The following is a 10,775-nucleotide window of genomic DNA, read 5'->3' as shown; positions in this document are numbered from 1 at the left end:
ATCCTACACCTCAATGAACCAGTATACCCTCGATTGGTGCGTCTCTTCTACGCCAATCTCACAATTTCTCCTTCCTTCTTCAAAATTGAATCCAAAATCAAGAAAACAGTGATCAAACTCAACTATCACACCTTTGCCACTCTTCTTGGGATCAGCTCTGATGGCCTCACCCACTATTTCTGGCCGGAAGATGGGACACATTCACTTGATGATATCGATCATGACACGGTCTATGGTCGGATCACGCGGCGCTACCACTCAAATATGCCCGTCCAATCCGGCGACCTCATACCAGTAGCGCGCATGCTTCACAATTTCATGTACCACATCTTCATCCCTCGTGCTGGGATGCGTGAAGCCCTCAGACCCTTAGAGGCCTATCTTATCTATAGCATCCTTGAGGGCTGCCAGCTTTGTCTGCCGTACATCATGTTCCGCTTCATGTTTCAGACCCCTGGCCGCTACCGCTCTTCGTTGCCCTATGGCATGGTCCTCACCTGTGTCTTCCGTCACTTTGGCATCACCTTGGATGGTGAACTGACCATGACTCCGACTGCCCCGTTTGATGAGCAGACCTTTAACCGCATGGCTTTGAATCAAGTAGCGGTTGACGCTGTTCCTGCCGCTGAAGGCGGCTACGAAGCCGATGCTCAGGCTGCACCGACCCCGCAGCCATCACAGGATACATCTTCATACTGCACTCGCCAGGATTTGGCTCAGATGCAGGAGGCTATTGAACGATCCATGGCCTCACAATTTGCGCAGCTATCTACCCATGTTGACTCTGAGATCTCTGCTCGCTTCCAGACCATGACTACCCACGTTGATGAGCAGTGGGCCGCTTATTATCGCTACCTCTCCGGTGACCAGTGGGGCCAGGCGCCGGGCAGCTCTTCTCATCAGCCACCGCCTCCTCCGCCTCAGTAGATGGCTCGAGTTCTCTGATGCTCAGATTTCTATTTCTATTCGGTGTATCTATCTGTTTCTGTTTTGTATCGATAGTCTTTGGACTATACGCTGGTTGTATGGATCTTTTTTTTGGGATGTATTAGGTTTATCTACATCTGTCGCCATTATGCTGTGTCATGAATGCTATGTACGCTGACTGATTGTATGCACTTTTCTGTATGCCATTTCACATCCTCTATATATATCTCTATGTTTCATTCTTTTTGCTTGCATACCTTGTATTATGCTTACTCTCTCTATCGCATTTCACGTTACCTGTTCATTTGCTCTCACCTGCCCTCACTCCTTTTGTTCCACCTTTTTGGTGATGACAAAAGGGGGAGAATATTTGAGCTCCCAATGCATATATTAAGGGGGAGCAAAGCTCTATGCTTAAAATTTTGCAATCAAATTTTCATCCTTAAAGTAATGCCTTAAATGTTCAATTAAATCAAACTCTTAGGGGGAGCCCAAAGTGTTTTATTCATCCCTAAAGGGGGAGCTCCTACCCTAAAACAAATTATGTTTGTCATCATCAAAAAGGGGGAGATTGTTAGCCCAAGGGTTCAACAAGTACTCCTATTGAATTGTTTTGATGATTAACAAACTAAATTTGTTTTAAAGGTTTTATGCACTAATGATTTCCATTGGCAAAGTTATAATGTTCACAGTGTACCATCCTCAAGAGTGCATGACAAGGTTGAACTCAAGGTTGAACTCGAGGTTGAACTCAAGCACAAGAATGGCAAATCAACTCAAGCATCAATGGAGTTGAGTGAAGACATGTCAAAGCCTCTACAAGGTGCCAACAAGATTGAAGACCAAGTAAATTTAGAATGTAAATGGTCCTCAATGTTTAGTCTAGGTCTATGGCACAAAGGAGAGTTAAAATCAACCTAGATAGAATTTATTGGGTTTGTGAATGTTCATAGTGGTGTCTCAACATTGTTGGACCCTCATGACACTCCATTTATCTTGAAAAATCAAAGTTCCAAAAGCCCAAACAAAATCAGCAAAAATATAAGGAAAATCTGCTGGCCGTAGGCTTCTCGGAACTCCGAGAATATTCTCGGAGCTCCGAGCTCGGAACTCCGAGAAAATTCTTGGAGCTCCGAGAATTGTTCCAGGTTCAAAAAAATAGCCGCTCGGAGCTCCGAGCCCGGAGTCCGAGACGACCGTTGGGGTGCGAAAATTTTGTATTTTTTGTCCCCTCTATTTATATGAACCTAGGGACTCTTGGGTTTTTCACCTAAGGACATTACAAAGATTTCAAGAGCACAAAAAGCCATTTGTTCTCCTTCTCTTGAAGATCTTCACTCTCCATCTCTCTCTTGTGCCATTTACCTTAGATTATTCTTGAGAGACCTTAGGACCTTCACTTGTTCAATCTTGTTCTTGTGAGAGTGAGTGAGCTTTACCTTAAATTAGCCTATCTAGAGGCAAGCAAGCTTTTTCATTTCATCTTCTTTGTATTTGGCACAAAGGGCGCCGTAGAAGACCCTTGGAGCGTGGAGCTCGATTTGTACAAGGCGGAAGGAACGCCATATTTAAGTTCCTTGGAGAAGATAGTGGAATCCTCAAGGAAAGTAACTTGAGAAGAGTGGAGTAGGTCTTGAGCTAAGACCGAACCACTATAAAAATCTTTGTGTCAAAGCTTCTTTGCCTCTTCTCCTCTTCTTGTGTGGTAAGTTTTCACTATTGCTTTGAATACTATTTTGGATTTCCTATTCAATCTAAAACTAGTGCAATCTAAGTTTTCAAAAATCGTAAAATTAGAAAAGAAACCCAATTCACCCCCTCTTGGGTTGCTAAGTGGAATTTCATGGCTACTAGTAAGGTTGGTCGGATTCCGACAAAATTGCCGGAATCAATGGGGGTTGAGGTGAATGAAATGGGTTTTGGTGTTGAAAATGGTGGAGGTAGGGGCTGCTAGGAGTAGGTGGAGAAGGTTATGTGGCCGGCGGAAATAGTGGGTTTACCGGATTTGATGGCGGCAAGGGCTGATGGAGGGGGTTTTAATGGCTGTTGTGATGGTGGTATGGAGGTGGTGGATGGCCATGGTAGTTGCAGAGATAGTAATGGAGAAAAAAAGAGAGAAGTGATGGTGAAGAGGAAATTAGGTGGGAGTAGCGGCTGTCATGGAGGCAAGGGCGGAGTAGTGGCTGGATTCCGGCAATCCGGCCGGAGAAGATGGTGGCGCCGGTGGTGGCTGACTTCCAAACCCACAAACCCTCCTTTCTCTCTCTCTCTCTCTCGCGCGCTCTCTCTCTCTCTCTGTGATATCAAAACGAAGAAGAATCTCTCACTCTCTCCGGCTCTCTCTCCTTGCTCTGCTCCGTTTTTTTTTTGTGACTGCAAAATGGGGTCTCCTCTTTTTTAGAAAAGAAAATGAAGAAGCCCCCCCTCTCAAAACCCTAGCCGACTACCCTTTTAAAGAGAGAGTGAGGGCTGATATTTTCACCCCCAAGCTTTAGTAATAGCACCCCTTCAACTTGTCTTTTCTCTTTGGGTGAAATATGCATGGTAATTGGTATGACCACACCCATGATTTGATAAATCACCCACCTTTTACATTATGATATATTTCACCCCTTTATATTGCCCTGGACAACCACCCTTAGTGCACTTATGACTACTCTTTTTAGCTAGAGGGGGTGTCCTGAGGTGAAACAACTCCAAATGAAAAATTATGTATTTGACCCCCTTCTCTTTACATGGAAAGCCACCTTGAAGTGTATTTTCATGAATTTTAATTGTACAGGGGGGTCTAGATAAAAGGATGGGGAAGGTATTTGAACCTTGCTTCTATTGTTTATAAGGTTGGTACCGACACATCTGTCCTCGCTAATTCACCCATTCTCCGACATTTGCACAATTATATGTTGATAATTGCACCCCACCCATTTGTCTTTTCCATTATTTTTTTTTTCAATTTGTCCGAAATTTTGCGGATGTCCTCTTTAAAGTATCGACTACCCTCTAGGGAACTTGCACATACCAATGAGCATAACAGGTTGGTACCATTTCGGGTTTTCTTCGCACTTAGGGCCCACTTATTCAGGAATTCGGGGATTCGGTTTGGGACCTCGACTCAACTTTCTGGATTTTATCTGATTTTGGGGAAAAGGGTCCTGTCAAAATGGGGTGTCTACAGATAGATACACCTAAAGGCGACTAAAAATGTTTTCGAATTTGATTACCCCTAAAGGGAAAAGTTAAAAATAGAAACTTTTCAAGGAAAACCTTAAAAATAACAACTTTTTAAGTTCGATTCTCTTGGTGGACAAGATCAAACAGGATCATTTGGCATTTCCTTAAAATGCCCAAAATGCCCTCGATACTCAAAATTTTCAAATCAAGTGAAATCCCTGAGAAATTCTAAACTTAGCAGGTTTTCTTATTTGATTGGAAACTCGAATTTTCATCTTCTGGAGATCAATGGCAACCCCTAGAGACCTTTAGGATTGCGAATCAACTTCAAAATTTCTAAAATGAGGTGAAATTCACCATAAAATACAAGAATAGCTAATGCAGATGACTGGCACAAACCAAACAAACCTTTTACTTTTTAAAGCGTAGCAAAATGGGGGTGTCTACTAATGAGCCTCTTTGGTAGAGATGACGTAGTCGTCGAATACCAAAGCGAATGTGACAAAGCCATTTTGCATAGCTTTAATCAACAAAAGATTCACTACACACAATGCAACCTAAATGCAAACATATTCTTACCACAATTAGAATGTAATAAAAAATCACGTATTCTTACCACCACGAGCTGGTAGTTCAGAATAATGGCGAAATGAATTCAATCTAAGAGCGAAAATCACGCAACTTAGAATGAAAGATAATCAGGATGTAACGCCGTTCACAAACGGGCAATGAGAGAATGAGATATCATTTTCAAATGGATTCTGAAGAGAAGGAACAAACATTGTTCTCAAACGGATTTTAGAAGAAAATGAGACACCGTTCACAAAAGGGCTCAAGGAGGATAATAGACCATTCACAAATGGACTTGGAAAACGAGACACCGTTCACAAACGGGCTCAAAGAGGATATGAGGCCATTCACAAATTGACTCAGAAAATGAAACACCGTTCACAAACAGGCTCAAAGAGGATATGAGACTATTCAGAAATAGTGTAGACACCCACATTTTGCTTTACTTTAACCAACAATAACCTAATATATGTTTTAGGTCATTAATATCTTGATCTGACTTTACGGATCATCAATCGGGACAAAATAAGATAGGGTCACTTCATAGCCCGAACCCTGATTCCATTCCGAGACCCGATTTCCGTAAATCGTTAGATCAATGGCAGATCTTGACCTGGGTCTAACCATCCAAAACCACCTAACCTCTCCTCTCATCCTAACCATCCAAACCTCACCTAACCTCACCTAACCTCTCCTCTCATCCTAACCATCCAAACCTCACATAACCTCACCTAACCTCACCTAACCACCTAACCTCACCTAACCTTACCTAACCTCACCTAACCTCACCTAACCTCCTATCCCATTCTCCTATAAATACCCTCTCATCCCACCATCCAAAAAAAAAGAAGAAAAAAGAACCCCTCTCTTAGAAAATTCATCCCTCTCCCTCATCTCTTCAAGGGTTCGGCCATCCTTGCCGGATCGGGTGATTTTATACGTTGGGTGATATATATCAAAAGCAGTCATTATCAAGCAAGGAATCATCTTCAAGGAATTACCATCAAAGAAAAATCAAACACAAAGTGGGTTTCCAAAGAGGTAGGCATTTATTTCAATTCTATGTAGGGTCTGTTTTCATGCATATCTTTTACTTTAAAAGAAAAACCATGTTAGGAAGCATGTAGGGTCTGTTTTCCCCCTGGTTAGCCTCTGGTTAGACCCTGGTTGCACCCAGGTTCGCTGCTGGTTGCACCCAGGTTCGATGCTGGTTGCACCCTGGTTCCCTACTGATTCGCACCCTGGTTCCCTGCTGGTTGCATCCTGGTTCCCTACTGGTTCGCACCCTGGTTCCCTACTGGTTCGCACCCTGCTTCCCTGCTGGTTGCACCCTGGTTCCCTACTGATTCGCACCCTGGTTCCCTGCTGGTTGCATCTTGGTTCCCTACTGGTTCGCACCCTGGTTCCCTACTGGTTCGCACCCTGCTTCCCTGCTGGTTGCACCCTGCTTCCCTACTGGTTCGCACCCTGGTTCGATATTGGTTCGCACCCTGGTTCCCTGCTGGTTCGCACTCTGGTTAGACCCTGGTTGCACCCAGGTTCGCTGCTGGTTGCACCCAGGTTCCCTGCTGGTTGCACCCTGGTTCCCCTGCTGGTTCGCACCCTGGTTCCCTGCTGGTTCGCACCCTGGTGCACCCTGGTCCGCACCCTGGTTTGTACCCTGCTTCCTCCTAGTTAGACCATGGCTAGTCTCGGGTTTGCTCCTAACTTAGACCCGACTCACTTGACCCTAACCATTAACCCAATCCAACCAAGTCATATCCCAACACAATCCGAGTCGCATGTCTGAATCCATTTGGCCGAATCTCATAAGCCCGCCCACTTTGAATTCCGAAAATTCAAACCCTTGATGATTCCAATATGCTCAATTCTTTGATGCAAATTCCCAATTCCAAAATCCCATTGCTATATCAATGTTTTTGAATCTCAAGTCCAATGCTCAAATACAAACCCGATTCCTGATCCAAATACCAAACCTGTTTTCCAAAATCCAAGCAACCTCCCCAGCGGAACTACGTGTGGCTTGATCCCCATCGCGGGGTACGTAGGCAATTTGGCACTCCCAAGTTCAGTCGCACCTTTCTCTATCTTTCTCATTCCCTCACACTATTTCATCATCTCTTCCATCCCTTTTTTCACTAACCTCAAGAACTGAAATCGATTCACCTCGTGTCTCTCGGAACCGTTGGATTACGGTTTCCGTCGTAAGGACCCTTAGAGCCCAATTTAGGAACACCGGTGTCGTGTCGTGTCCTAAGTTTTAGGGAGTCTTAGGTTTTAGGGAGTCCTAGAGTTAGGAGTCCAGCCTCATCACGGACGTTTGCTATGTATAGCAACCGTGCCATAGGTCTAGTTACACTAGTCACCCAATCTTTCCCTAGGACAAGCCTAGTAAACTAGGATGTAGGCAAACCTGCATTAGTCTAAGGGACCATTTGCATTTAGATGAGAATCATATAGCATCTTAGATGAAATCTTAAGATAATAAAATCCTCAACTTGAATTAAATAACTTCTCCTAAAACTGTTGAAACAGTCAATCCCGTCTAGGTCGGTGTCCTAGTTGAGTTAGGCATAAGTAGCTTAGCTTAGGTGCACCGAACTACGTCGACTCTGATCCCAGTGAGGCTTGGGTACGTAGGCAGCTTGGATGTCTGATGGCATACCACCCGCGAGTCGGCACCACAAACAAATTGTGGTGTTTTGTATATTAATTTTCTTGTAAATGCTTAATCAAATCACTTAGGACTTTCCATGAAATTAGAATTTTAGGAGAACTTTCACTTAGATTGAATCCAGACAAATTAATAAATCAAGATACACATTTAGGATTCACATTGAAATTAGATCATAGGATGCATGTCACTTAGTTCGCACATTAACATAGAGTTGAATGAGCCATTTAAAATAAATTTAAAAGAGTTAGCTTTTGGAATCGAAGACCGATTATCGGGCAAGAATGGTGCATGTGGTGGATAACTCCCCATACCTTCCATTCTCGTAACCAGGTAGCGAGTCTAGATTTCTGGTTAATTACGGGTCCTAGATCCCACATCTAGGTGGCGACTCTGTCAGTCTCTTTCGTGTGGAATTCGGATTGCCTTAGTGATCCCAAGTTCACAGGAAAGATTAATTCAAATCAATAATAAAATGCACACGCCAATCGCGTGGATACGAGAGACCAAGAGAGAGAGCGCGGCGGCTCGCGCGCCACGCCCCTCTCGCGGGATCGGGTACCACAGTCTGGCGACTCTGCTGGGGACCACCTAACTTCATTAAAATTTCAAAAGATAATTCATTTGAATTTAATTTAACTGGCTCATAAAAACTCTATACTTGTTAGATTAGTTTGTCTTGTTTTATTTTCTCTCATCACATTTTACTCGAACTTAATTTAACAAAACCTGAAGGCATCATAGATTGCGCGAACTTATTGCACACACTTACATCACTTGCATCTAAACCCTTGCACCTCACATTCACACACGTCCTATTTTAGGAACCCGGAGTGTTATCTAGCATGGTTGACTGGGATTTCATCACCTGGTGCCTCTGTGCTAGAGAAGCATTCCACCCTTAGCCTAGTACCTTTATGGTGCGTAAACGGATCTATTGTTCACGTACTGATACGCCGGACACTGGTACAGTATATCGAACATGGATTCGCGCTAAGGGAACTCTTGGCCTTACCCCTAGATTAACCCACACATGCATGTAGTATACGAACACATGTGCATCACATGTGTGAGCCTAGTTTAGGATATCCTACCAATTTGTGTCTAGATTAGACCGTAGTCCATCTTCCAATGGCTACGATCGGTCCTAGGTACACAAACAAAGTCATGAGTTGAGATCCTATCTCCACTCCGCTTGATTAGGATTAGGGTTGATGCCTTCAGGTCACACTGTTAAAATGTGCAAGATTAAAAACTTTCCCTTTGGGGTTAGGATATAAATCCCATCATTTCCAAAGATCTCATAGGATTAGTCATTCATGATCTATCCGTTGAAAGCAATCTTATGCTATCTCATCTAATCTCTTGATCGTGCGTCTTTCATTCTTCTGTCATACAATTCGATCGTATCTTCATGCCATCCCCTAACTGGCAGATGCAGAATCTCACAATCTTTCGATTATGCGTTCTCATGATCTGATCATGCCTGGTCCAGATAATCCAATCTTGCTTGTACCCCTGGTCTGTTCCTCCTCTAGGGGCTACCTTTTTCAAGATTATTTTGCTAAGTCCTTCAGAGTTCACTCTCAGAATCCTTGAGCTAGGGGCATTTCCCTATGCGAATCAGTCATCATTGTCCAAAATTGAAAGTATCAGCCATGATGATGTTCAGAACGAACCAGCCTTCGCCGAGCCTTCAACGCCAAACAGTTGCAGCAGTTAAAGTTTTAGTCACTTACTATTTTATGTTGAGTCAGTCATCATGGTCAGTATAATTGTTGAGTCCGGTCTTACAGTTAAAGGTCAATGCCTAGTCCAGGCAAGTTATCTTCTGTTTCTCTTTCTTATTTAGAGTTGTGAATCGTGAGCATGTTCAGGATAGGTCGTCTGATGTAATAGCTTTTCTTTAAATAAAATTTCAGTCAGTTCCAAAAAGTTCACTTGTGTCTGTTCTTAAGTGTGCTTCTGATCTTAAAATAAGACTCCCTCCTCAAATGAGGACAAAATTGACGAAACTCCACTTGAGTCACAGCAATTACTTGAACGAGAGGAGGAGCGCCAATCCCAACCTTTCAAAGATGAAATTGAAATGATAAACACTGGCACTGAAACTTTGATTCAGTGAATGCCGATTGAAAATACATTACCCTCTAAAGAGTGTGAAGAATTGATAAAATTATTTCAAGAATAAGAAGATTGTCTAGAAAAGCTACAACCGATACCAGGGGCAAGACATAGATGGAAAGCTCAAAGAAAATGAAGAAAGTGAGAAGATATATGCTATACAAGGGGCATAGAGTGGAAACAACTTTCATATTTCCAATCAATGACCTTGGTTCTCAAATTCATAAAGCCAACAAATTCAAGATGAAAAGTTCAAGAGCAAACAATGAAAAGTGATCATCAGATATCGAGAGTACGAATCCATAGATGGAGGATGTCAAAGAACAAGTTTCGCTCTATGAAAGTCAAAAGCACGTATTAGAATCTTGAAAGAAGAAGATCCATTATCTCTTACCTGGAAATGCCGTCAAACTCCGCGAAAAAAAAAAAAACAAAAGAGAAAAAAAAAATAATCAGTACCAGAGGGACTCTAGTAACCTAGATCGATTCCCAATCTGAACATCGAAAGGCCTCCTTTGGCCGATTAAATCCCAAAATCAAAACCCAATGTCAAAAGAATACCGATTTGCAAACCCTTCGAGCCTAAATCAAATTTTCTTGAAAACCCATCAAACTTGGGGCATTCCCCCGAACTACGCGAGACCTGATCCCTACACTGGGGTACGTAGGCAGCTCGGTTAAACCGAGTTCGGTCGATTCAAAAAAAAAGAAAAAGAAAAATCAATCGTTCCAGAAAAAAAAAGAGGGACAAGTTCCAAAAGAAGAGAAGTTAATTGTTCCAGAAAGAAAAGAAAAAAGGAAAAAAATCAATTAACCTTCAAACAATTGATCTTCAAACTAGGGGCATTCGCCTTGACCTACACACGACCTGATTCCTACCTTGGGATATGTAGGCAACCTGTTCACAGGTTCGGTCGAAATCTTTGTTGAACCTTAAGCCATTCTTTGAAAAGCCCTATCCTACCTATAAAGTCCTTCTGGTGTTCAGAACTAATGAGCTAGGTCCCGAGACACAATAAAAAAAAATGATGAATAAGAAAACGAACGGAGTTTGAAGATCTGCTAGACTGAAAACCTGAAAGGGCGGTCTAGGCAAAATTTAAGATCATTCCCCTGCTAAGTTGAAAACCCGAAAGGGCGGCTTAGGCAAAAGCTAAGGGGATAGCCTGCTGGATCGAAAACCTAGAATGGTGGTTCAGGCAAAAGTTAAGGCTAGCGCGGTCCGCCAAGTTAAAAACCCCGAAGAGGTGACTTGGTCACGGTAAGAGAATCATTATAAGAAGGCTACAGCTGGTATCAAGACTGAAGA

Source organism: Tasmannia lanceolata, unplaced genomic scaffold (genome assembly GCF_043159265.1).
Source record: "Tasmannia lanceolata isolate RefF3 unplaced genomic scaffold, GAP_Taslan_0.1 ptg000012l, whole genome shotgun sequence".
In the NCBI taxonomy this organism is placed as follows: Eukaryota; Viridiplantae; Streptophyta; class Magnoliopsida; order Canellales; family Winteraceae; genus Tasmannia; species Tasmannia lanceolata.
The sequence above is the reverse complement of the archived record's forward strand: the minus strand, read 5'-3'. Positions refer to the sequence as shown.